The following is a 27,734-nucleotide window of genomic DNA, read 5'->3' as shown; positions in this document are numbered from 1 at the left end:
GAGTATAAACCTTTTTTTTTTTTTTTTTTGCTTTTTCCCCCCTGAGCACAAGGTGAAAATATCTCCCACATAACAAATAGCGGCTAGGGGTGATCTACCTGATTTAGCCAGAGACTTTGATTCGTGGGATTGACAACCTTATTATGCAGCTAGCTTATTATTGATATTATTCTGCTCTTGGTTGCTATGGCCACCTTGCGAGAGACATTCAATTTTCTCTCTTCCATCATCATTATCTATGAGGCCATCTGTTGTGGAAAATGAATTCAGCCTCATTTGCATGACTGATAAGCAATTTTTTTTTATCTATTTAACAGAAGGTCATATGCCGGGGATTTAGAGCTGGTGAAAAAAAAAAAAAAATGTGAAAAAAGCCTATAGAGAGCATGAGTGGGAGTGCGTGCATTAGAGGATGTGTGTGGAACTGTAGCAGATCCCTTAGGCCTGCTAGCCTATCGTACCGCATTTGTCATTCCTGCCAGGGCGACATTTTTCCCCTAAGCTTCAGCACACTAAAGAGAGAGACACACACAGAAAAGAGGGAGAGACAGAGATTTTCCCTCTTGTCTCCTGGAAGCTGTATTTTTTATAGGACTGTGTCTCGGTGGGTGTCATTTTACACTTCTTACAAGGAACGGGGGTCTTATTCAGTGGAGGAAACAGCTATATTCTTGTGGTAGGCTCATTTCGCACCATTCTTTAATTTTAGGATAGATGCCAGCTTGCCTGGTACTTGTAACTTCTGATATCACAATCCATCCTGGTCGCTCTGTGCTGTCTATGTGCATTATTGTGAGGCTTTATTCAAGTCTGTCTGCAGTGCAGAACTGAAGTTTGGTCCTGTGTTCAAGTAGCAGAGCTGAATTTGTTAGAAAGACGCTAAAAACGCAATGTCGGTTTAGGAAAAGTTGCATTTGGTGACCGATGACGAACTCAGCTCTGCTACGTCGACAAACTCTGTTTAGTTTGTTTTAGCCGTTAGTAAGTTGTGACTAGGGTTGCATTGGGGTTCGGATTGTGATATTGGGAATCGTGTCGTATGTTTCGGTTTTGTGGCATGTGCATAAGATAATGGCAGGCTGGCGCGGATGTCTTGGGTTACTCTTTGTTTTGGTCAGTGGCGTCTTGGGAAAACGTGTCATCTTAAACTTATAATGAAGACTGATGGGTTCATCGCCACAATCCATCACATGGGAGCAGTGGCTTCTCTATCCGGTGTTAGGAATTGTGTTAGACAAAAATGTATAAAGAAGTTTATGCCACATCGTCGTAGACTATTTTTTTCAAGAATATGGCAAATGTCTATTGATGTATGTACATGTAGAATTTGAGATACAGGTGTAGCAGAGCTGAGTTTGTTCATAGGCACAATGTCTGGTTTCTGACTTGTATAGAACTGCAGGGAAAAACTACAGACACAAAAGAAGGAGCTTAGCGACTATTTCAGCTCTGCTACATCTGCTACAACTATTGTTACTACATACCTTGCTTTAGTCACAAGTGTTATGGTGCTATGGTGAAATTTCCCAAGGTGTCAATGATAAGACTGTGTGTGTCTCACCCCCCTTATCCTCTAACACCACCAAAAAAAAGTAATTACCAAGCTTAGATTCCCTGACATTTGACTGCGGCTAATTCACTGATTAATCTCATTAAGGTCATTATAGGAGGATTTGGAGTTGGCTGCCATTGTTCTGTACACTCTGCCACCTCCATCCCTCTGGCTGCTGCTGCTGCCTTAGTAGTCAGGGCTGAGCTTTCAGGACTTTTCCTATTTCAGCACTAGGAGCTGTCCAGTCCTGAGAGCAAAGACAGCAGCACAGGGAAGTTTGTAAGCTCAGGAACTGCAGGCAGTATAGGGAGCTGTTCACACAAAGCATCCTACTCCATCATGGCTGGGACTGGAGACAGTTGTGTGTTTACAGTAGTGATAGGGATAAAGTTTACTGAAATCTTACTGTATAATCCATGTGGGGCTAGTGTATAAGGCTGTGTGTTACCAGAAATTGTACATTATATACAATAGGGAACTATCTATCTATCTATCTATTATCTATCTATCTATCTATCTATCTATCTATCTATCTATCTATCTATCTGTCTGTCTATTATCTATCTATCTATCTATCACATGTCTATCTTTTTATCCATCCATTTAATGTTTATCTAACACATTTTATCTATCTATCTATCTATCTATCTATCTATCTATCTATCTATCTATCTATCTATCTATCCATCCATCCATCCATCCATCTATCCATGCATGTATCACATCTATCTATATATCACATGCTTAGTTATCTAACTCATCTAACTAATGTCTGGCTAATGAATATCTATCTATCTATCTATCTATCTATCTATCTATCTATCTATCTATCTCTGTATCAAATGCCTATCATCTATCTATCTATCTATCTATCTATCTATCTATCTATCTATCTCATATCTATCTATTGTATGTATGTATGGCTTTATCTCTCAATCTATATGTCTTTCACATGCCTAACTCATATCTATCTATCTATCTATCTATCTATTTATCTATCTATCTATCTATCTATCTATCAATCTATCTATCTATCGTTGTGTCTATCTATCTGTGTATTTTTTTAATCTATAACTCTGTCTATCACATATCTATCTTTGTCATGTCAATCTATTTATCTATCTATCTATCCATCCATATCCTATCTATCTACTTGTTCATCTATGAATACAATATCTATCAAAATTCAGCATAACAGATCTTTGTTTCTTCCAACATGTTGGAACTCCCTCCATACACACTAGTCTGTTGACAGATCCCACTAACATTAATCTGATTTGTCTGGACAACCTTACATCCCCTGGTCATGTGATAATTACAAAAGTTTCTATCACAAATCTATGTATACTATCTATCTATCTATCTATCTATCTATCTATCTATCTATCTCTATCTATCTATTTATCTATCTCTATCTGATCTATCTATCTATCTATCTATCTATCTATCTATCTATCTATCTATCTATCTATCTATCTCTCTATATCATGTATCTATCTCTCTCTATCTATCTCTATCTACCTATCTATCTATTTATCTATCTCTATCTAATCTATCTATCTATCTATCTATCTATCTATCTATCTATCTATCATCTATCTATCTATCTATCTATCTCTATCTGATCTATCTATCTATCTATCTATCTATCTATCTATCTATCTATCATCTATCTACCTATCTATCTATTTATCTATCTCTATCTGATCTATCTATCTATCTATCTATCTATCTATCTATCTATCTCTAACTCATATATATCTATACTATGTACTATCTTTATACTATAGATGCTCTATATTATATACTTTGCTATATATTTTTTTATCAAAATATATCTATATTCTACTCTCTCTATCTTAAAGTTGCAAAAACTTTCAGTATTTACTTTGTACGGTTATAGTAGTTTAGTTACTTTGGTTCAGTTTTGTTGTCATGCAATACGTTTCCATACCTACAGTATATACTGTATAACTTCCTTACCCCTCCCCCTGACCATGCCGCATGCATTTTTTTCATATATATATATATATATATATATATATATATATATATATGGTAGTAAGCCCTCCCCATCACGTCTCCCCAGCACCTTTTACTCCTCCTTCCAAGTCTTATTCTTATCCCTTCCCCCTTTTCCCAACTTCCTTGTATTTATGCGTGCTTACTTGATATTTTCAGAAACAAGTCACACGCGTTTTAGTCACATTGCACGCACTGAGTCATATTAGTCTATTGAATTACATGCCAGTCTTTATTAAGATAAGGATGGGATTTATTTGGCACTCTATGCACTAGAAGTAGACAAGCCTATGACTCCTACTGTTGTGTCTCTACTGGTCCTGGTCCTAGAATTACTTACCTTGGTCAATGTCTGCTGGGAGTTATAGTGCTAGCGTCTACTGGGACCAAAAAAACCTTTCTACGTTCATGTGTCTGGGTACAGCTTTGGCGTAGATGGTGATTTATAGATATGGTGATAATAATGTAGTATTGTACCATAGTGATGCGTAATAATGGGGACTTTCCTTGCTGTACCAAACTTATAAATTGTCTTTTATGCATACGCCATTTGATGCCTAGTTGGATAACCTGTATGAGATGCCTACCCAAAATGGCTTTGAAACGTGGTCTTCTAGAGGTTGGTCTTCTCAAAGAAGATGGCCAGTATGTATAATATATGGTGGAACTGAAAATTTTTATAGGAAGTCTGGTCTAGATAATAGGGTGGTCTTAAAGAAGATGGCCAGTAGGTATACTATATGGTGGAACAGAAAATCTGGCCTGGATATCAGAGTGGTCTTCTTAAAGAAGATGGCCAGTATGCATAATATATGGCGGAACAGAAAATCTGGTTTGGATAAGAGGGTGGTCTTCTCAAAGAGGTGGTCTCATTGTATCATGGTACTGTATATAGTCAAGGTCTGGTCATGTTTGTAACCAAGATGAACCTTAACAATTGCCTGGTAATAATGGTTGCAGACAGAACACAACTGCAGTCCCCTAAATATATCCCCTAGACTTGTAGGATCCCATCTGACATCTGTCCTAAGAGCGTAACAGGGAGAGGTATATGTATCCCTGGAGCCGAGATCCCGACTTGTTTACAATTTAGCAACTTGACGTAATTCAAGCCATTGGCTAAGAATTCACAATGTGACTGAATGGCAGTCACGTTTTCTCCTTCTAGATGGATTACATAAGTGATATTAGGCATCCCCTATGCTCTCATGCCAAGAAGTTCAGACACAATCCCAGCTGTGCTCCCTCCAGTCCTATACTATAGCAGACATAACAACGCTTCCCTATAGAGCTCGGTATAGAAGAACGACTAACGTATATCCTTGATGTGGCGTGACACGTGCGCCCATACCTCCGCCGTGTAATATTTGATACCTTCGACCATTCTAAGCCCCTATAATATCCTATCCCTAATAGCGGCAGACTGTTCAGCTGCTGAGTTCCCATCTATTACAATATATACAGCACTGCACACGCTACACAGTCTGCTCTAGAGATTTAGGGGCCTGTGGGTACAATGTTAAAGCATACAGTACATCCCTATACTTGTCTGAGCAGCCCAATAAGCAAGAGAGTTGGAGATCATTTGTTTAATCCAAAGGCAGACCTGGCAAAATATACAGCTCAGCATTGAAGTGCACCAAGACATTAGGATTTGGGGAATGGACATGTTTTGCTCTTCTCCAAGGATGTCAGACTGAGACAGGGTAAGTCAGCAATACGCGACTGATGCTATTCTGCAGCAGTAATGTGGTCTCTGAGGGAGTTGGTGTTTCATGCATACTACACAGCTAAGCTTTCTAGCCCATTGCCTCGCAGACTGTCTGCCGCTTTCATAATAGAGGATACACAGTCGATGCCTGAGCCTCAGCCGTGCACACACATGCTCATTCATTCTCGCCATTTAATGGTGTCAAGCTATTAATATCTATTTTTGACTCCAGGTCCGTTGCGTTCTCGTCTGAAAACATCATTACTATTGTCCATGTGGCACAATAATTAGCATACAGATGAGAAGTGATCTCGTCTCTGAGCATCCACTGAAGGAAGAGAGGGAAGAGGTGCGGTGGAAAAGTTGATTGGATGAATGAAGAGGAATGGTGGGCGTTCAAATGCATTACAAGAGTTTAGTTGTCATGGAAGAGGTTTGTCAATTTTCTTGGTGCATTTCCTAAGTGGGGACTCGGGGTGTCTGCTTCTAGACTGACTGCCCATCAGCTTCTGGCCTACTCAAAGTGACACATTTTGGACTTTGTTGACTAAGAATACGCCGCTCGCGTTTCCGTTTGGCGCTCAGGTAAATATACCTTTTGGATCAAGTATCTGTTTGGTGGGGGGGGGGGGATTGTATGTAAACTTGTTCTCATGGCTCGTAACTTCCAATGGCAATTGGAAAGAATAGATTGGAGCTAAAATTAGCCGGCGGTGGTTGTTTTTGTCTAGACGAGGGGATTTTTGTCATTGTAAATTGCTACAAATTGACAGTCATTTAATCACCGCTGACTAATTAAGGTGGATTTTATACAGGCAGTTGTAATCTCTGACCATGTTTTCCTATTTCTGGCTGCTCTGTGGAGTTTGGCAATGTAGCAGAGCCGAGTATGTCATCAGTCATGTTAAAGAAAGAGTTAAACGACATATCCAGCTCTGCTCTACCTGTATGTCTGCTCCTTCTGTAGACTCCATAGACGCTGGCTGACCTAATTTGAAAGTGCTGCATGTTTACGAGAAGTAGTCAGATCCTAACTTGTGCCGTACATTCATGAGGATGAGGATGATGAGGATGGAGGAGACATAGACCTAGCTGATAAAAGTCATCTCTATTCTTACTCCACACCTGTCATTTGCTCCCATGTCTGATGACATTACTTCTCTCCCAGACACCACACTACACTACGAGGCAGAGAACAATTGCATTAAGTCTACATTTCCAGGCAAACTTGTCTCTTACATCTACACCTTATCTCAGCGTGGCTGGTGAATAATATCCTGCTTTATTGTTACCTCTCTTACTTCTGATATATTATCCATGACAGCAGCTTCTATGGCAATAGACTTTACATTCACAATATGCATCTCCTTACCCCCCCCTCTCCCCTCCACTCCATACAATATAAAAGTTCCATAGACATAGTAGTAGCAATAACAAAGGACAGGAACAAAGACATTGTTGTCACTTTATTAGGTCGTCGTTCTAGCAAATTCCATAACAGCCCATACGATCTTGTGGCGTCCTGTTGTGTCTGGGGGAGGGGAAGGGGTTAATCCTGATCTAATAGTGGAGTGCATGCATTATTGTGTTCCTATGTCTTTGTATGTAACGTGTGATCCAGCCCGGGGCTTGTGTGTGTGTACAATGACGCTGTCATGAAGTAGGTGGATGTTTGCACAGTGCGTGAAGTCCATGTGTTTATCCGCCAGGTTATTTATCATTAAACTTTCCCATAGCTGCTGCTGGCTCTTCCTGGCATTGCAGCATCCCTGGATTAAAATTCCACACAGACTTCTTGATGCTGCATTGAGTCTGGTTCCTCTCTTGTTCCACGAAATAAGCCTTTATTTCTCTATTTTAGCCCATTAGACACTAAAAATACACCCTACCTGGCAAGGGACTTACTTTTTAGACAAAGGGAATGAACTTGAGGCATATTTATGGTGCATTATGGATGGTGGACCTCAGCATGGGGTTCATTCTCCATCAAAACACCTTTCATGTTGCCTGTATTAGATGTCTTCAGAACTTAGGAGAGTTCCTTAGATCTGCGTTTGACTAAATAGTTGTTTTTTGCTTGGAAAGTGGAATATATTCCCGATGCCAGCTAACCTGGTTTCAGAAACCATCAGGGTTGCAGGCAACCCATAGAGAGCTATTAAATCAAGAGTCTGCCATGGTAGACTGAGAACAGGGACTGAAATCAATGCTCGATCTGCCAACAGACCCTTTGCCGCGTTGAAATTCCCACCTGCTTTATGCATCTGGGCAATTGGCTACTGCTGCTGAAATCCAGTGTACTGTGTCTTCCGGCTGCAGTCATGTCTGCAGCACATTGCAGCTAAATCGCTTTATTTGCCAGTGACCAGCACATACTAGGAAACGCCAGAATGACTGTAAAATCATTAGGCTCTAGACACACCGAAATATTCATCTTAATGACTCAATTTTTAAAAACTCGTCTTTGTAAATTCCCCCCCAAAAAAAAAAAAAAAAAAAAAAATTGCCAACCCTTTCGTTAACCCCTTGCTGGCCTCATCCTCGTGTCTCCGTAGAAAGCCCTGTCTGAGAAGGATATCAACGTGTTTGTAGTTGGGTTGGAAGAGAGAGAGAGAGAAAACAGCTGGCTCAGCGTCTGCCTGTGTTATCTGGGGCTCTGGCTTGTGCTTCCAAGATTTATGTTGCTAATATCTTCACAATGGAAAGTGGACTTCCTTTTGCACCACTTTGTGAGCGTTGCGATGTACTTGTCGGCGACAGGGATGCCGCTTGCTTTGTTCTCCAATTAATATTCATAATAGAGGAAAGTATTGGTACGGTGTCTGCCATGTCAGTACAAGGCTAGAGATGTCTATGCTGTGAGGGGGGTTGGGAATGGGGGCAATGAGTTCTCGGGAAAGACACCTGTGGCCCCCTAGTCTATCATACCGGGATCATTACAGGGGGGGGGGGGTCCGTTGTCACAGCCTTTAAACTAGCGTATTTCTTTGTTTACAGTCGGAGTAGACTTTATAGCACAGTTTGCACAGTTAAAACGTGTATGAGTTGAGTATATAAAATCCATTTCATACAATATGAATTAAGATCGATTCTAGAACCACGTCCATGATGTCTACTATGAGACCCAGTATTTCCCCATACTTTCCATTACTCCTTTCATCTCTCTACCTGGTAGAGTTTTGTTTTTGCACTTGAGAGATCTATCCGACTTTTTATACCATGACCTAATGCTAAAGTTGTATACTCTATATATTGGTTGCTCAAAAATATTCAGTATTTTTGCTTCTTGTTGATATTGGACACAGAGACATAACTTGAGGGGGTGCAGAAGTTGCAGTCACAACGGGGCCCAAGAGCCTTAGGGGGCCCATAAGCACTGGCATCAGTATTGAGATTGCCGCTTCCATCTGGCCCATAAGCCAAGGAGACCCATAGATTCCCCTAACCATACTAAGGAGGATTAAACTCCTTAGCACCCATAACCATCACTATCAAGAATTCACTATAGGGATAAGGTAGGGGGCCTGGACACAAGATTGCCAACAAGACTTTAGTTATGCCACTGATTTGACAACAAGTGTCAACAAAACTATTCCGAGCCACCTCTACATGCCATATTGTAAGCTCTCATGGGCAAGGACCTCTCTCTGGTTTTCTTATTGTTTATTCAGGTGTTATTGTAACTTGCCTCTTAAATGTTACTTGGTTATTGGTAACCCCAGCTAAAGCCTTGGAGTCAGCCTGCATGCCACGTGGTCAGTGCTTCTAGCCATTTATAGTATGGGTCAATATTTTGCAGAACTTGAAGGAACCCTGTGACATTATTCTTACAGTCCTATATGTGAGTAGCATGTTATAGAGCAGGAGGAGCTGAGCAGATTGATGTATAGCAAGGTGGAAAAGTTTTATATAGGTATGAAAAAGTTGCTACCAAGTAACAATGTGCTCAAAAATAGAAGGATTAACAATTTATCTTTGTAACTTAAAAAACTGAAGGAAATTAACAAAAGAGAATCAAAATCCCATCAATAGTTGGTGTGACCTTTGCCCTTTGTCTTCCATCAATTCTTCTCGGTACTTGAAGACAGTTTCTGAAGGAACTCGGCAGGGAGGTTGTTCTCGCCATGTTGGAGGACTAAGCACAGATCTTCTGTCGATGTAGGTTTGCTCCAATCCGTCTGACTCTTCATGTAATCCCAGACAGACTGGATGATGTTGACATCAGGGCTTCTGTAACAAATCGTCACACTAAATATTGATGAGATTTAGATTTTCTTTTGTTCATTTTCATCATGGAGAAACATAAATTATTAACGCTTCTATTTTTAAGAGCATTCTTACTTGCAGCATTTTCCCCATACCTGCTTAAGACTTTTGCACATCACTGTACTGTCTACAGGACTACTGATTTGTTTCTTTAGACCTACTCATTCTGTGCTTAGGAGTCCAGTGGGCGGTACTACTACCACCACTACTATTTCTCTATGCACACGGAGATAGCTGTCAGTCCATGGGTACATCTGCTATATGTTGGATGTTTTCATGGGAAAAAATTGTATTGCTCTATGTCCCTTGTACCTGGTATAGGCTTGTGATAATCAATAAACCTGTATGGGGAGAAACAATAGATGCAAACTAACGTCAATGGAATGATCAGCGCTCGCCTTGACAGTACATTGGGCTGTGTAATAGGATAGTAGACCTTGGCATGTTATATAGACATGAACTGTAAGGGGTGAAGAGTTCCAAAAAACCTGGTGTTAGTTTGGGGTAGTTACATACCAGTAACATACCTGACAGTGTGAAATAACTCCAGTCTTCAGAATGGTCAGTCAGTAAATAATACCTGCTATAGACCCTACGTATATTTAATAATAGTCCATGATTAAAGGGATTGTCCAGTTATTGTAAATAAATGTTTTTTGTCGGCATAATGAAAAGTTGTACAATTTTCCAAAATTTTTACTGTCTCAATTCCTCACAGTTTTCTAGATCTCTGCTTGTTGTCATTCATTGTTTACTTCCAATGGATAAAAATCAATCCATGGTCATGTGATTTACAGTCCATGGTCATGTGATGTACAGTCCATGGTCATGTGATGGACACACAGGTGCAAAGCTTGTTACAAGAAACATGTCTGACAGTACAAGCTGTGCACCTGTGTGTCCATCACATGACCATGGATTGTCCACCACATGACCATGGACTGTACGTCATGTGACCATGGATTGTCCATCACAAGACCATGGGATGTACGTCACATGACCATCGACTGTATGTCACATCTCCATGGATTGTCCATCACATGACCATGGACTGTACGTCACATGACCATGGACTGTATGTCACATGTCCATGGATTGTCCATCACATGACCATGGACTGTACGTCACATGACTATGGACTGTATGTCACATGTCCATGGATTGTCCATCACATGACCATAGACTGTACATCACATGACCATGGACGGTATGTCACATGTCCATGGATTGTCCATCACATGACCATGGACTGATTTTTATCCATTGGAAGAAAACAAAGAATTTGTATAATTCATACAGAAAGTATATTAGAAAACTACATAACTTTTCATTATATAAGCAATAACATTTATCTGGTGAAACTGGACGATCCCTTTAATAAATAAAGTATACTCAGTTAACCAATGATCCAAAATTTTTGCATGTCATGTACGCTTTACGGGGGCTAAACAGGACCCCATGCCCAATCACTAGGGGACTATCACATTTTAGAATTGAAAAATTGTTAACCCACAAAAAATACACTGTGACCAGTAAAGAAAACGTAAAATCGGCTGACGCACCAGCATAGTTTGACCCGCTGTTTTTGTCATACCCAACACCACTTCTGTCATTTGTTCATAAACCCAGAAAGCACAGAATGAAAATAATGTAAAAGACTAGTACTGGGCATGAAGGTTATCTCAACATCAGATGTGACTCTGTCTAAATTATTTACATCACAGGCGGCACCATTTAAAGGGATTGTCCAGTTTCAGCATATAAATTGTAATGAAAAGTCCCACAGATTTCCTATATGTTTTCGGTATCACTTCCTGATGGTTTTCTAGATCTCTGCTTCTTAACTTTTCTTTTCTACATTTAAAGGATTATTATTTGTGGAGGCTCCATACACCCCAAACTACATCCCCTTTATCAATCCAGCAAAACCCCTCATACATTGTCCTCTTATTCTTCTCCTTCTCTACTTTCCATCCCTGGGTTCTGGTTGGAGTCATCCTGCTCTTTTTTTCTCTTGCTCCTATGTGACCATGGCATTATGGTTGTTAGTAGATAAGGCTATGTGGTTGGTGATTCAGCGAAGTGATTTCACTTGGTTTACAAGGTTACATACAGTTACATGGTAGATGAGGTTGGATGAAGACATCAGTCCATCAAGTCCAACCTATAAACCTACATCCCCTACAGTGTTGATCCAGTTGGAAGGCAAAAAAAAAACCCACGCGGCTTATGCCAAACAATGTGACATCATTTGGAGCAGAAGTTGACATCACACAATACAGATATTGCAATGATATTATACGTTGTATGTCGCTCAATGAACTTAGACTGTAATGTTATCCACTAAAGTTTTTGCCTCTTTCATGTATCATCTGACCCCCCCAATGGTAGTTGTCTCAGGCATATAACATCTTCCATACACTAGCTTTAGATGTATCTAAAGTTAAAACAATGGCTTGCTTTTCTACAAAAGAAGCGCCACTGTTGTCCTCTGGATGTGTCTGGTATTGCAATGGCAAATTGAACAAACACTAAGGCTACATTCACATGATAGTGATTAATGGCTGTGTGATGTCCGTTTTTATAATGAACCTCACACGGTAGCATTAACCTCACTATTGGTAAATGGGGGATATTCACACAACGGTTATTTTGACAATCCATTGTAACAGACTGTCAAAATACAGGACATGTTCTGTTTAAAATGAAAAATGGATGTTTTTTTATGAACATTTTTTACCTCGGAGAAAGATAGGGAGATAGGAGATAGGGCTTAGTACTTGTGGTAGGGCTAATAGTCTTTCACCCTACAGCAGATAAAGTGGGGGGAGGCTCCTGCTGCAGACAGTTGTCTTACAGCCAGATTATAGGACCATGAGTAAGAAAGAGGACATGGCTGATCTCCTGGGACACAGATAGAAGATTCATTTACATGTCTCCGTTTTAATTATGGGATAACAAAGATTTAAAGGAAAGAAGGAGATAAAGAGAGGAGGAGCTGTGAGATTTTTTTTTTTTTTTTTTTTCTTATGATTTTTTCTATGGTTGATGTTCCTTTAAGTAACAGGTAACTCGCTTCAAAACCAGAATAAGTAAATAGTTAAAAATGATCTGTAACCTTTATAAAGATATCCCCATTTATATTCAGTACATCTGCATGCTGCCGGTGGAGAGTTTTTTGGTCAGGAATTTGGTCAGGAATCCGCCTCAAAATCGACCTCCAAAAAAAGCCTCTCAATAGAGTTCTATTGGGAAGCTTTTTTTGAAGACTGATTTTGAGGCAGATTTAGCGTCAAAATCCTCACCAAAAAACTCAGTGTGAGCTGACTCTAGGCTGCGTTCACATGGAGTTTTTCGGTCAGGAATTTGGTCAGGAAAAATCCGCTCAGGAATATTCCTGAGGCAGTTTTTTGAGGCGTTTCCTGAAGCTTTTTTTGGAATTTGGTCAGGAATCCGCCTCAAAATCCTCCTCACACGTAAAAACCTCCTGGTTTATTTTGGTCCTGAAAAAAACCGCTTCCTAATTAGGAAGCTTTTTTTTTTGACATTGCCAAGCTTTTTTTGGAGCTTTTTTTTTTGTAAAAACTGCTTCCAAAAAAAGCCAGGCTGTTTTCCCTTCCCATAAAGTGAATGGGCTGAAAAAAACGCGTCGCTTATTTTTGCAAAAAACCGCCCGGAAAAAAAACGCGCGGTTTTTGCCTCCCATTCACTTCTATTGCTTTCTTCAGGCGGAAAACGCCTGAAGAAAGGTCATGTCGCTTCTTTTTTCTGCTAGCTGAAAAATAACTAGCAGAAAAAAAAAGCTAGCGGAAAAAAAAAGCTAGCAGAAAAAAAAAAGCTAGCTATTCACATAGGGCTCCATTGTAAAGGGGCTGATTTTGAAGCGAAATCCGCTGTCCAAAAACTCCCCTTTGCCCACGTGTGAACTAGCCCTTACCATACAGTCCTATGTAACCTGATTTTTTTTTTTTTTCCGCTAGCAGAAAATCCATTAGCGGAAAAAAAAAAAGGTTACATAGGACTGTATGGTGAGGCGTTTTTTGGAGGATTTTGAGGCAGATTCCTAACCAAATTACTGACCAAAAAAACTCAGTGTGAACGAAGGGTTAATTCACACAGAATTTTTTGCATGCGGATTTTGAAGTGGAATCTGCTATTTTTTCTGCTAGATAGTAGTGGAAAAAAGAAGCGAGACGACCTATCTCGTCTCAAATTCAACTAGAAAAAAACTTCTAGTGACTCTAATTTTTTTTAAAATGTAGATTGAGAGTACCACAGAGATCTCACAATGTACATTTTTCTCCTATCAGTATGTCTTTGAAATATAGGGATGGAAATCCATGCAAACACGGGGAGAACATACAAACTCCATGCAGATGGTTTTATGCCCTTGTTGGGATTTGAACACTAGAACTCCAGCGCTGCAAGGCTACAGTGCTAACCACTGAGCCACCATGTGGCCCTGGTGACCCTCATTGAAATGAATAGGAGATGTTCTTTGAGGCGGATTCAACGTCAAAATCCTCCTCAAAAACTGCATGTGAACAGACCCTAAGGGTCCTGCAAACAAGGCTCCCATTGACTTCAATGGGAGACTCTCACTTTTTTTCCCCAATAGCGATTTTTCAGCTAGCGGGAAAAAGAAGCGACATGCCCTATCTTGCCACGGATTCCGCGGTTGAGTCAGCACGAGACTCATTCCTAATTAGACCCATTAATTCGGGTGTAATCAGGAGTGGGATACACTGCATCAGCATCCCGTTGTGGCTAGCCACGCTGAAAAGTCACACGGTGGCAAACATACCAAACTGGCCATGTGGATGTTGCAGTAGAAGCTGCTGGAGAGCCTTGGCTTTCCGCTGTGGCTTTGTATGTATATAATGGGGATAATCATGCATGAGCCGCACACGTCCGTTTCTGGGGTGATTCAGAAAAATGAAAATAAAGAAGTGTCTGTCACTGCCTTCTATTGAAAACAATGGGAGTCAGATTTGGAGCTGATTTTGACGTGGAATCTCTAGATAAATAGACTCTAATTCAGTATGTAGTTAATATGAACACACATATCTGTCTATATACAGTATGGGGGTGAGTCCAAGTACAGGTGTACCTATTGTGTGTGACTAGTCATGTCTGTAGCACAGAATTATTACACCTTACTATACAATTAGTATCTAGTCATAGGTATCCCATGTGTCTGAGCCCTGTGTACATCCACATTATGATTACAAATATTTTCTACTTGTTTTACAATTAATTCATTTGATAGATGAATGAAAAGAGCGGAAAAACCTGGGCTTGTTTTTAAGTCTAATGATCCTGATGATTTAGATGATCAGGCTCCTCTGCATTTGTTTGGCTGGCAACACTGCATCCCTTGAGAAGCGTACACCCATAACGTAAGATAAGAAGTTTACTTGTACATCCTCACAGGACGCACTAATGCACTTGTTTACCAAAATGATTTGCCACCTGTTCAGATAGCGCATAATCTAATGATGAAGATGGAGACATTTCCTCCCTGTGTATCGTTATGCAAAAATATATATTAGGAGCACCCTGATGATATTTTCTTTATTTTAACTTTCTTAGTCTTTAAGGCTTAGTAAGATATTTATTTTTACTTTTATTTAAAACAGCACCACACTAGTTTACAGGTGATATGTGGTATTGCAGCCCAGCTACTTTTTTATTTCAATAGAGTTGAAAAAACACAGCATGTTATTTGTAAAGTCGGAATCGTGAGCTTTGTCTATGTAGATTTAATAGGAGAAGGAAACAATCAGAGAAAATGCAGCAAAAATCAATGAAAAATAATGTGGAAAAAATGTTTTTGCTGTGTTTTTTTAGCTGTGATTCGCTATGTGGGGCTTTGGCCTTAAGGTGGCGTAACAGCTATCAGTCTGAACACTCATTCACTGACAGCTATTCATAACAACCGCCCCCCTCCCCAAACACACATGTACATTTGGTTCAGCCAAGTTTGCATGTGTTTGCTATGGGAACAGGGGAATAAGTTGCCACCAGATGCCGCTGGCAGCATGTTGTCTCCGCTGAAAACGTAAAGATTGTCTGCTGAAGTTCAACGTACCAAAAATTTTCCTTGGCATCATTTGTCAGGGGAAAGTCAGTAAGCCCCTATACACTTTAGACCAGTCATGCTAAAATCCTCAGTTTTGACCACCCATAGTCTGCTGGGTATGGCCACCTTAAAGGGATGGTTATTTTCAGACAAGTATTGAGAGACAAATGTTATTGTTTGTATAATAATAAGTTTTACAATTCTCCAATATACTTTCTGTATCGATTCATTGCGGTTTTCTAGATCTCTGCTTGATGTCATTTATTTTGTTACTTCCAATGGATGGAAATATGACCATGGTTATTTGATATACAGTCCATGTTCATGTGATATACAGTCCGTGGTCATGTGATGTACAGTCCATAGTCATGTGATGAACACACAGGTGCTCAACTCGTTATCAGGCAGATGTCTGATTACTGTGCAGTGACTATAATGAGCAGTGCACCTGTGTGTACATCACATGACCATAGACCTTATATCACATGACCATGGAGTGTATATCACATGACCATGGAGTGTATATCACATGACCATGGACCTTTTATCACATGACCATGGAGTGTATATCACATGACCATGGAGTATATATCACATGACCATGGAATGTATATCACATGACCATGGAGTGTATATCACATGAGACCATGGACTGTATATCACATGACCATGGAGTGTATATCACATGACCATGGAGTGTATATCACAAGACCATGGTCAGAATTTCAGCCATTAGAGTTAATCAGAATGAATAACAACAAGCAGAGATCTAGAAAACTGTGAGGAATTGATACAGAAAGTATATTGGAAAAGTGTACAACTTCTTGTTATACAAGCAATAACTCTGGTCCTGAAAGAGGCCAACTCTCGTAATGTTTGAATCAATCTTATTAAACTTGTAGGCAGTAGTAAGGGGCTAAAGAATAAAGAATGCTATAACTATAGACTTATAGGGAACATCTCACATGTAAAAAGCAGTACAATCTACATACAGAAGAGGAGCTGAGCAGATTGAGATATAATATAATATATATATATATATATATATATATATACACTCACCGGCCACTTTATTAGGTACACCTGTCCAACTGCTCGTTAACACTTAATTTCTAATCAGCCAATCACATGGCGGCAACTCAGTGCATTTAGGCATGTAGACATGGTCAAGACAATCTCCTGCAGTTCAAACCGAGCATCAGTATGGGGAAGAAAGGTGATTTGAGTGCCTTTGAACGTGGCATGGTTGTTGGTGCCAGAAGGGCTGGTCTGAGTATTTCAGAAACTGCTGATCTACTGGGATTTTCACGCACAACCATCTCTAGGGTTTACAGAGAATGGTCCGAAAAAGAAAAAACATCCAGTGAGCGGCAGTTCTGTGGGCGGAAATGCGTTGTTGATGCCAGAGGTCAGAGGAGAATGGCCAGACTGGTTCGAGCTGATAGAAAGGCAACAGTGACTCAAATAACCACCCGTTACAACCAAGGTAGCCAGAAGAGCATCTCTGAAAGCACAGTACGTCGAACTTTGAGGCAGATGGGCTACAGCAGCAGAAGACCACACCGGGTGCCACTCCTTTCAGCTAAGAACAGGAAACTGAGGCTACAATTTGCACAAGCTCATCGAAATTGGACAATTGAAGATTGGAAAAACGTTGCCTGGTCTGATGAGTCTCGATTTCTGCTGCGACATTCGGATGGTAGGGTCAGAATTTGGCGTCAACAACATGAAAGCATGGATCCATCCTGCCTTGTATCAACGGTTCAGGCTGGTGGTGGTGGTGTCATGGTGTGGGGAATATTTTCTTGGCACTCTTTGGGCCCCTTGGTTGGTACCAATTGAGCATCGTTGCAACGCCAAAGCCTACCTGAGTATTGTTGCTGACCATGTCCATCCCTTTATGACCACAATGTACCCAACATCTGATGGCTACTTTCAGCAGGATAATGCGCCATGTCATAAAGCTGGAATCATCTCAGACTGGTTTCTTGAACATGACAATGAGTTCACTGTACTCCAATGGCCTCCACAGTCACCAGATCTCAATCCAATAGAGCATCTTTGGGATGTGGTGGAACGGGAGATTCGCATCATGGATGTGCAGCCGACAAATCTGCGGCAACTGTGTGATGCCATCATGTCAATATTGACCAAAATCTCTGAGGAATGCTTCCAGCACCTTGTTGTATCTATGCCACGAAGAATTGAGGCAGTTCTGAAGGCAAAAGGGGGTCCAACCCGTTACTAGCATGGTGTACCTAATAAAGTGGCCGGTGAGTGTATATATATATATAATTTTGGGAAAAGACTCAGCATAAGTTATCATTGATCCTTTGAAATATCTGATTCTTCTATGTTGAGAAGCCCTGGGACGGAGCTATCATTGATCCATATAATAACCTGCATGACCACCACACAATGTCATTCCCCCTTAGTTCCCCACAGAGTGGCAATCACATTGAAACCAATAGGGAAAAAAGCAGCCCATTCATTTCAATGGGGAGCACACGTATGCCGGCTCCCATTGAAGTGAATGGGATCTGCTTTGTGCGTGGTGATTCTGAACGTGCTTTACGTTCAGAATCAGCTCAGCGTATACTTAGTGTGAATGTACCCTAGTGTGTGCACTTGCGCCGCACATAGAATGATTGTTAATCTGAGTCAGATGGAGGCCCCTGATCTCTGGGGCCCCATGCAATTGTATGTGCTGTGTTGTGGCCAACACCGCCCCAGGTTGTAGAAATGGAGGTTCAATCTCATTTTGTGAAATGCAATGCAAATATATCAGAATATCAAATGGCAGCACAGTATATATAATTTAGACTGTCATATTAGACTATATTAACTCCAAGCATTCAGGGCACCAATGTCTTCTCACTGATGTATAAACATAATCTGCCATGGGCTTGGATTCACAATGATCATTTCAATAATCTTTCTTTCCTTTATAATATCAATTGAGAAATCTATTAGCTTTGTAATATATCTGCATTAGTTGTTTTTAGGTCACCTTAAATCTATGGAAAAAAAAACCAAACATTATGTGCCTGGAAACTGTCAGTAAGCTGCCTTTGAAATACATTGTTATTATATGTCTTATATGGTAAGTGTGGCTTATTGGCTGTTTTTTAAGTAGCCAAACATCCTTACACTCCTTCGGTTGATAACCACAGATGGTTCCTATCTCAACTCTTCTCGGCTGGACATGGACATATGTGTGTCATGAGATAAGCAGTCTTTTGCAATAAGATATCAGAAATTGATATGCTACCACATAGTGACATGCTACCTATAATATATGTGTCTAATTGTGGCCACCGAGTGGTTGCGTTGTGAATTGCGATCTTTAAAATGTTTGGTTATCATGTCATGAAATTATATTAAATTGTTTACATGAGGAATTAGAGACCTTAAGCAAATTAGAACACCAATTACAAATAACCTACAGATCGATATTTATTAATGCAAATGACACCAATTATAATCAAGTCATAATTTATTAAATCTTAGACCAAAACATGATAAAAGCACATAAAACAACACAGTGATGGAGATGCAGATATTAGAGTGAATAAATAGATCAATAAGAGGAACAATCACAATATAAAGGAGTCTGAATCATACAAAGAGGGGTCTTAACCGAATTAGAGCTACGGTTGTTCATTCTACGATATCTTATGGAACTATCCTTCCCTAAAGGCATTGCACCGTGAATGTGGCAGGAGAAACCTTGATATGCTTTTTGTATTGATTTGATTTAGTATGCTTCCTGTGAGTCGTATAGGTACCATGTGATAACTCGGAGGATATACAGTTTGTGTAATATAACTAATGAGGCCTAAATGTTAAAGTGTACCACCAATGATACAACAATATTTTATAAATGAATAGTACAAGTGAATATAAGAAACTTTGTAATATCTTGTATTAAAAAAATATGTTTCCTTCTTAACTTATCAAGCGGAGTTAGTTTTTACTTATTAATCTATAGACACGGGAGGGAGAGTAAACTATACAGAGGGAGAGTACACTAAGGGCTCATTCACACGGGGGGGGGGGGGGGGCGGATTTTGGCACCGAGAGTGATGTGGGGGTCAAAACCCGCTTGCCACGACCGTCGTGGTCGCAGCTTCCCCATCCGGAGTTGGCTCAAATGTACGGGCCGACTCCGGAGGGTGCTGCCGCCTGAAGAAAGGGCAGCTCACTTCTTTTGTCAGCTAGCGGTAATATGCCGCTAGCGTAAAAAAGAACGCTAGTGGTCTCCATAGACCACCATTGTATGCAGGCGGATTTTGAGGTGAAATCCACTGTCAAAATCCACCGTGTGAACTAACCCTAACAGCTGCAGTGGCTACTCTGTGAGTGAGAATTTACCACTATATAGAAAGAGGCAATAAATCAATTAATTGCCCCCCAAAGGCTTCTGTGTGTGAGCTGGATACCAATATGGACTGTATGTAAACAAATAGTCTTGGTGAAGATAAGGAAGAAGAGAGTAGTCTAATAAGTGGAGAAGGAGACGTATTTCTTTAATAAGATATATTCCAAAGTTTCTTATATTCGCTTGTACTATCCATTTATGAAAAGTGATTTTATAACTAGAGGGACGCTTTAAATTGAAAAAATCCTTTCTAAAGCCTCTAGCTTTAACCCTAAAGCCTCCATCATAGGGCACATCTGGAGCTTCACTTCAGATGGTTTTGGGGCTCTTATAATAGGTATAACTATTACTTGTAATATCTCTACTGATACCTGTCTGAACTGATTTGTCTATCCTTCTAATGCATTCATACTTCTATCTGCAAGATGCATGTATTGATATAAAGCCTTCTGTTATATTGACAGCATCTAGGCTGACCTGGGGCAGAGCTACACGGAAATCATTGTGATATCCTAATAGATTCCCAGGCGATTGACTTCTGCAGTCAGACTAATAGCATGTCTGATTCAGAGCAGAAGGAATCATTGGAAGATGCAGAAGGCCGGATGAGTCCCATGTGACTGCCATTAGAAATGTATAAGCCAGCTGAATCATGTGGAACTTAGTCGTATATGCGGATCACAGGTTGTCTGAATATTATATCATGGAGGTGTAATATTTATTATGTGTTCCTGGTATTTATGGTGCCATCACTATCCATCCATGGCATAGTACAATATAAAGATAGACATGACTATATATATATATATATATATATATATATATATATATATATATATATATTCAATGCAGAAAGTGAAAAAGTACAGTATGACCCAGCACCTCCTAGCAAAATGAAATGTACAGGCAATGCTAATCTGCTATGAGCGTCCTGAAAAGTGCAAACAGAGACGTGCCGCAGCACCCTGCTAGTGCTAAGATGTAGGCATACTTGGAATATATCAATATTTTTACATGAAATTACTACTAAATCACATGGGTGCATACATTAACATTATACCTATATACCAGGGGACTCAACTCTCCCTATACGTGCATACGTATGTAACAGATGTTAATTTAACAGTTAGTATACTAAGTTACAGCACTCTATTTTATTTGAGGAGCATAGCAATTCTAATGCAAAGTGGCCAGTAAATACTATTTGGATAGCAGAGAAATAGTCTGTCTGAGAAGCAAACCACTTTGTATGTGGATTTAAGATATAACAATAAAAGCCTGTTTTATGTTGGGTCAAGCTGTGCTGGATTTTCTCCATAATATTGCTTCCTGACACCTTTGTTCATGAACAAATGGGTGTAGACTAGCTGTTATACACTGGGCACAGTAAGTAGAGGAAAATCTGCTCTCTCTAATTAAGAAACAGCCCCTAAATATGTAGGAAATACATAATGAAGTACTGACCTCTATTTACTTGACCAATGTGTTTTGGTTGTGATAGAAAGTGTCTATGTATCTCCAGCATTATATGAAACATGTCTTATATCTCTTGCACTTCCAGTTCATTCTTCCCTTCCTTTCTCTATAGAGATGATGTGACCTGCAGTCTATCTCAAGACAGATTAAGCAGTGATTTTCACAGTGAAATTTATTTTAGTGGAAAGGGGCCAGCAAGCAGTCTGAAGAGCAAAAAGAGACATTACTCTTTGCTCACTCACCATACAAGCTATAGCAACAAGTGTAGGTACTGCAGTTCTGCCCCATTGAAGGGTATGGGACAGCACTGCTGTACCTACTAGGGTTGAGCCAATCTTGAGATTTCAGGATCGATTTTAAAATCAGATTTACAATAATTTTCCAGCCGATCGCGATCGTGAAATTTGCTCGATCGCTGATCGGGATCTGATCTTTCCCGATCCCGATCACTCAACCCTAATTGTATATTATATACAGTAGGGTTGAGCCGATCTTGAGGTTTCAAAATCCAATTTTCAATCATTTTCCAGCCGATCCCGATCACAATCGTGAAATTTGCTCGATCGCTGATCGGAGTCTGATCTTTCCCGATCCTGATCATTCAACCCTAGTACCTACACTTGCTGCTGCAGTCTGTACGGTGAGTGAGCAATGCTGGTGATCCATTGGGGTTTCAGGTGCCTGTAGAGTTAATATTAATGGCCTCTCCAAATGATCATAGTCAGGCTATACACAGCTACATCTGTACCTGTGCAATTTATAAAGATATTGGAAATTAAGTGGGAAAAAATATAGAGGAGGTGGTGATAGAGATTTGTCTCTCTGACTCCACAGTCCTGGTTTTATATATTATGAATGATGGTAAAAATCAGGGAAATAAGTCAAATGAAATTGGGGAGAGGGAATGTCCTGAAAGAAGTTACACAAGAACAAGGGTATATAAAGATTCCTCATGATCTTACATGTTTTCTAATTATTCCAGATGCAATTTACTCTTTAAACAATCCCCTATTGTTAGTAAGTACTCCACAGAGAATAGATGATTGACTTGGCAGATCAAATTTGTTGCAAAATTCCCAAAATTTTGGATTTCAGTGCCCAAGTTGCATTTAACAGATCAGAAGACAGTGAAGAAGGTACAAGTGACCTCAGGCAGTGGCTTGACAGCACTTGCTCTAACAGCCAACCACGAGCAACTATAGGTCATTGATGTGGATGAGCCATTACTAATGTTGGATGAACCTTGTTTGAACTGGAGCTACTAAAGAGACCCCAGTGTATAATAGTCATGCATGGATGGCAGACTCCCAAAAAGTTGGGTTTCGTTCAATCCAAAATTTTTGACAAATCTGTAATGAATCTGGCTCATTACAATCTGGTTCACTCATCCTTGGACATTACTAGTGCTGTCTTGGCATTAAGGAGTTTGAATGGGGTTACAATCCTAGGAAATCTTAAAGTGTCATACATGACTTTTCAGGGCAATTGGGACAATTTTGTTTTGGACTTAGTTGAATTTGACAGCTGAAACAATTTTTGGGAAATTCACTGATCTCTGCAGCCAGCTATGAGGGGTCCTCTTCTCGGTTGTAGCCAATGTGTGAGGATCAAATGTTCTTTACTTTACTAGTTTTTCAAGATGAGGATAAAAAATACACTAAGTTGCAATGAAAAAAGTCATTAAATTAGAAAATATAAACATTGAGCGAGAGGGCTATTTGGTGAATCAAAAAGTTGACATTTTCTATAAAAAAAAAAAAATCTTTCCTGTTGTATTATATATAACAATCCTTTTGTGTTCTTCACAGTGATAATAATTAGACAATAGCCCCTAATTAGTCTATTAAGCATATTGTGGGAATGCTAGGCATGGCAATAGGGAGAGACGCTCCACAATGGCCTTGCTAAGGGTGGTTAGTCCGGGGAGCATACATCTAATTTACTCATTAAGGCTATTAGCTGTTTCTGGTAAGTGAAAGCTTATGTTTGCTGATTGTGTCTGGGGAGAAAGGTAACTGCATACCTGTAACTACTGTACATACCTACAGGAGCAATTCCCCAGCACCAGAAACGCATAGTTACATAGGTAGTATGGTTGAAGAAAAGTCTTAGTCCATCATTGAAGGAAATAAGTATTTTATACATTTCCTTGAATGCTATTTTGCTGTACAAAGGTATCTAAGCCATTTTTGAAGATGTCAGCTGTTGCTCCTTTGATCATCCCCGTGGGTAGGCTAGGTACCCCCTTATCATTTGAGGGGATTTTATATGGCAGAGCTTTTCTCCATTTTTTTGTATGGGCCATATCTATATTTATAGAGGTTTATCATATCTCCTGTCGGGAAGTTAGCTCGGTAGAAGCAGTGGTGCGGACCCAAACAGTCAAGACAGGGACGCAAAATGTGCAGCAAACTGGTTTATTTAGAAAAAAAAACAGGAAAATAGATAAACCTTGACTTCAGGCACAAAATGAGCAAAACAAAATACAGCCTTAACTTTAGGCAAAACAAAAATAAAAAACCTGCTCGTCTGAGCTACTAACTAAACAGAACTGATAACTTAACTATACATGTGGCTTATGCTGGCCACACGAGCAAAACAGGAGCAATATAGTCTCACTGGACTCAGGGTTACAGGACAGACCCATACACCTCCTTTCACTTCATGGAACTGTCCTGGAATGCAGGAGCTGAAGCTTTTTCTGGCCCAGTAATGAGCCCAGGATCTACACCAGGGCTGAGGCCTACTCCAGATCCACCCTGGACCACACATTCATCAGAAACCTGGGGTTGATATATCTGGACTCCAGCACTCTGTCACCTTCTCACACTCCCTTAAAATGTTTCTTCTCCAGACTAAACCGGTTTAACTCCTTTAATCTCTTCAACATACCTGAGGTCTTCCATGCTCCTTATCAGCTTGGTGGCCCTTTATTGACCCTTTCCCAACTCTATGACATTCTTTGCATGAAATGGTGTCTGGAAGTGAACTGCATAATCCAGATGTGTCAATGATTTATAACTTATATAGTGGTAATATTACGTCCCTGTCTTGTGAGTCCTTACCCTTTTTAAATATCCTTCAGTCCTTAGAAGCTGCTGATGGACATGTCATGTTGTAATTTCATCTATTATCTACAAGTACAATTGATCACTTTATTATTGTTGCACGTTTATAGTGTTGGGAGAATCAGATAGCAACAAACTGGAATAGACACAAAAATTCCAAATTGTTCTGTTTTTAATGAAACAGAACAACTTGAGATTTGTCTTGGATGAACTAAAATGCCGCCTCATGATCACAATCTACTTTCCTGTCCGCATGACTTGTGCAGAGACTGTACGGAAAGGACACAGACCCCATTATAGTCTATGGGATTTGTGCGCTTTCACTGCACACCGATTGCCAATGCGTTTGGCAGTCCGTTCGGGGGGGGTCCCCATTCGGACTCCCCAAATGGATTACCAACGTATATGTGAATGAGGCCTTAGGGGTTGATTCAGTAATGGAATGACACATAAAACAATTCAATTGGCAGAATGGGTCTTTGCTGATTCACTCATCTATATTTATATATATTGTTGACTGGCCCTATAAATGTCTAAGACAAATAATGGTTTTGTTATTTCGCATGGATGACACTTAATGAGATTTACTAGGAAATAATTAAGGACTCCCTGGTCCTGGCACATTTCCCCTAAGACTTACCTAAATGCAGTAATTTATATAAAAAAAAAAATCTAGAGTCATTGCTGCCCTTTAAATCAGTGTTCAGGGTAACATATTGGTAGCAGACCAGTACATTACACAGTACTGTAAATGACCAATGATTATGAAGATATGTGTCCTGACAGATAGATGGATCAGATCTAAAGGAGATCTTGCTGCATAATTGCATATATAACACGGGTGTAATGTGTCGTGGTCAGATTCAAGGCACAGTTAGTACAGTCTGATGTGTCCATTGTAGACCCCTCCATCACTCATCAGTTTCTACAGGGATCTTAGTTGATCACTATCTTGAGGTTGTGGAATTATGATCATGTTAATGTCATGCAATAATAGTTTCTTGTCCTTTGAATGTAATCTTGGCCCTTGTTGCTTCAAAGTCACCATACACCTTCGTAGCTATGGCCAACCATCATGTGTTTACTTCCCAACCATTAGGTCTTTTCAATGAGGATATGGGAATTGTAACAGTCAGTGGCATGTCGATTCACTCTGTCACCAAACTGGTGACTTTGGGCCACCCCTAAAGGTGTTTTTGTGGTTTCTTTATTATTCCTCCTGGATATTTATAAAATGATAATTTGATGTTACTATTTCCCTTATCTATGGATGTGTCTATTAAAACTGGACAATTTCTGAATGTCTAGACACACACTGGACACACCCAGTTGTCGATGTATTCATGGGTTCCTGGGAGGAATAACACAGCAAGGATATAGAGCAGAGATGTAAGGACAAAAGCTCCAGAATTGCTATTTCATTAAGAATACAAGTATTTACTAAAAATAGACACCTCGGGAGAGTTGACTGATCCACTGTAAGCTCAAGGCAACTTAGAAATCGGAAAGGTCATAGATGGGGCATGAATCTCAGCAGAACTCAGGCCATGTTTTTTCTACCTCATATTGCAATATTAATCAGATATTTGTAAAAATAAATGTCAGCAGCTATATATGTTATATGTGTACTCCGAGAATCTACAGCTTTCATCAACATTTTCTGCATTTCATAGCAACGCCTTGGGACATAAATCACGGCAGGTGGTTTTGCACTATTAAAATGTGGTGAAGCCTGATAAGACATCACCAGCACATTCCCGGCATAAATATTAGGTAGCGGATTGCAATCCAACGAGCGTTACATCTGGACTTTATTTCAGTGAAATCACCTGAAAATACAGACCACCCCTTAGATTCTTGACGAGATTGTATAAGACTGAGTGGGCTAGACGCTTGTAAAGGGAATGGTTCATCAGTCGTGGGCCTTGTGTCTTTAGAACTGCAGTCAGCGCAGTCATTCAAAGTAAATGTCATGTTTGATAGGAGATTACTGGTGTAGAGCATCTGACTATAAGATTTATACTCCACGCATTTTCATGTACCAAACGGAGGTGGATAGATATTGATAGAATATTTCTAACACTCAGCTCTACACTGCAGTCATTGGATTCTTAATGTTATCTTGTTGGGAACAGAATTGTCTATCTATCCTTGTCCCAATTTTACTTTGGAGAATATGAACGCTTTAGTACTACACTCTTTTTTTTCATTCACTGCCTAAATAAAAAAATTTTTACAGCGACTTCCTAAATAGTCTTCACTAGAAATGTCCTACTATTTTGTTGTGCAGTCTGTGCTAGTCCTTCACTTAGATAGATGTCCTGCTGAATCTGGCAAAGATCAGACATTAGATGACTCCTGGCTATATCTACTTGCTCTGCTCTTCCCTCGCTTTTCTTAATCTTATCTTGTTGTGAACAGAATTGTCTATCTTTGCCCAAATTTTGCTTGGAGAATACGAATGCCTTTGTACTAAATTCTTTGTTTGTTCATTTGCTTTTTTAAAAAAATTGAAAAATGCAGGGATTTATTAAATAGTCTTCTTGAGAAATGTCCTACTGTTTTGTTGTTGTACAGTCTGTGCTAGTCCTTCACATAGATAGCTGCACTGCTGAATCTGACAAAGATCAGCATTAGATGACTCCTGGTGATATCTACTCGCTCTGCTCTTCCCTTTTCTTAATGTTAAAGATGATGACAGGGAGAGAAGGAGAAAGAAGCATCCAAGTTTTCCAGAAGGGCAGATCACATAGGGAATAGATAGAGACTGCAGTTTGGTAGGGTCAGAGACGTAACATGAAGCTCTTGTGTCCCTGAGCAAAATCTGTACCCATTCCCTCAACTACAATGCATGATTTATAGCACTGATCTTCTCACATTGGAACGAGACGACTTATGGGCCTCCTTAAGACTCCAGAGCTCTGTTGCAACCAAATCCTCCACACTCTTTCCTATTATGCCTGAGGAGCGTAAATCTTTGGGTATGCCAGATAATACAGATTGTGGTTACTGTAGGAAGAAAAGCTCACAATGCAGTTTGTAGACGGAGGAAGGTGAAGAAAGCAGGCAGTGGAGAGTAGGAGGTGAGAACCCTATGGGGAGGGAGGGAGGAATCACAGACTTCTAAGCATTAGTGCCTGCCAGCACAATAAAGAGGCGATCCCTCATGGAGGTTA

The 27,734-nt window shown here is 39.9% G+C and overlaps 1 protein-coding gene across 14 annotated transcripts in view; it reads left to right on the top strand.

Moving 5' to 3' along the window:
* Positions 1-443: 443 nt before the first annotated feature.
* Positions 444-27,734, top strand: part of MYT1L (myelin transcription factor 1 like) — a 371,423-nt gene continuing 344,132 nt past the window's right edge. For 9 of the 14 annotated variants that reach the window (XM_075269100.1, XM_075269103.1, XM_075269106.1 and 6 more), the window contains exon 1: positions 5,063-5,870. The gene's annotated coding sequence lies outside the window, so the exon portion shown is untranslated. Of the gene's footprint in view, positions 677-5,062; positions 5,871-27,734 lie in introns of those variants that run through there. The other 5 variants (XM_075269101.1, XM_075269096.1, XM_075269097.1 and 2 more) reach the window with 4 other exon arrangements.

This window comes from Leptodactylus fuscus, chromosome 3 (genome assembly GCF_031893055.1).
Source record: "Leptodactylus fuscus isolate aLepFus1 chromosome 3, aLepFus1.hap2, whole genome shotgun sequence".
In the NCBI taxonomy this organism is placed as follows: Eukaryota; Metazoa; Chordata; class Amphibia; order Anura; family Leptodactylidae; genus Leptodactylus; species Leptodactylus fuscus.
The sequence above is the reverse complement of the archived record's forward strand: the minus strand, read 5'-3'. Positions and strand labels throughout refer to the sequence as shown.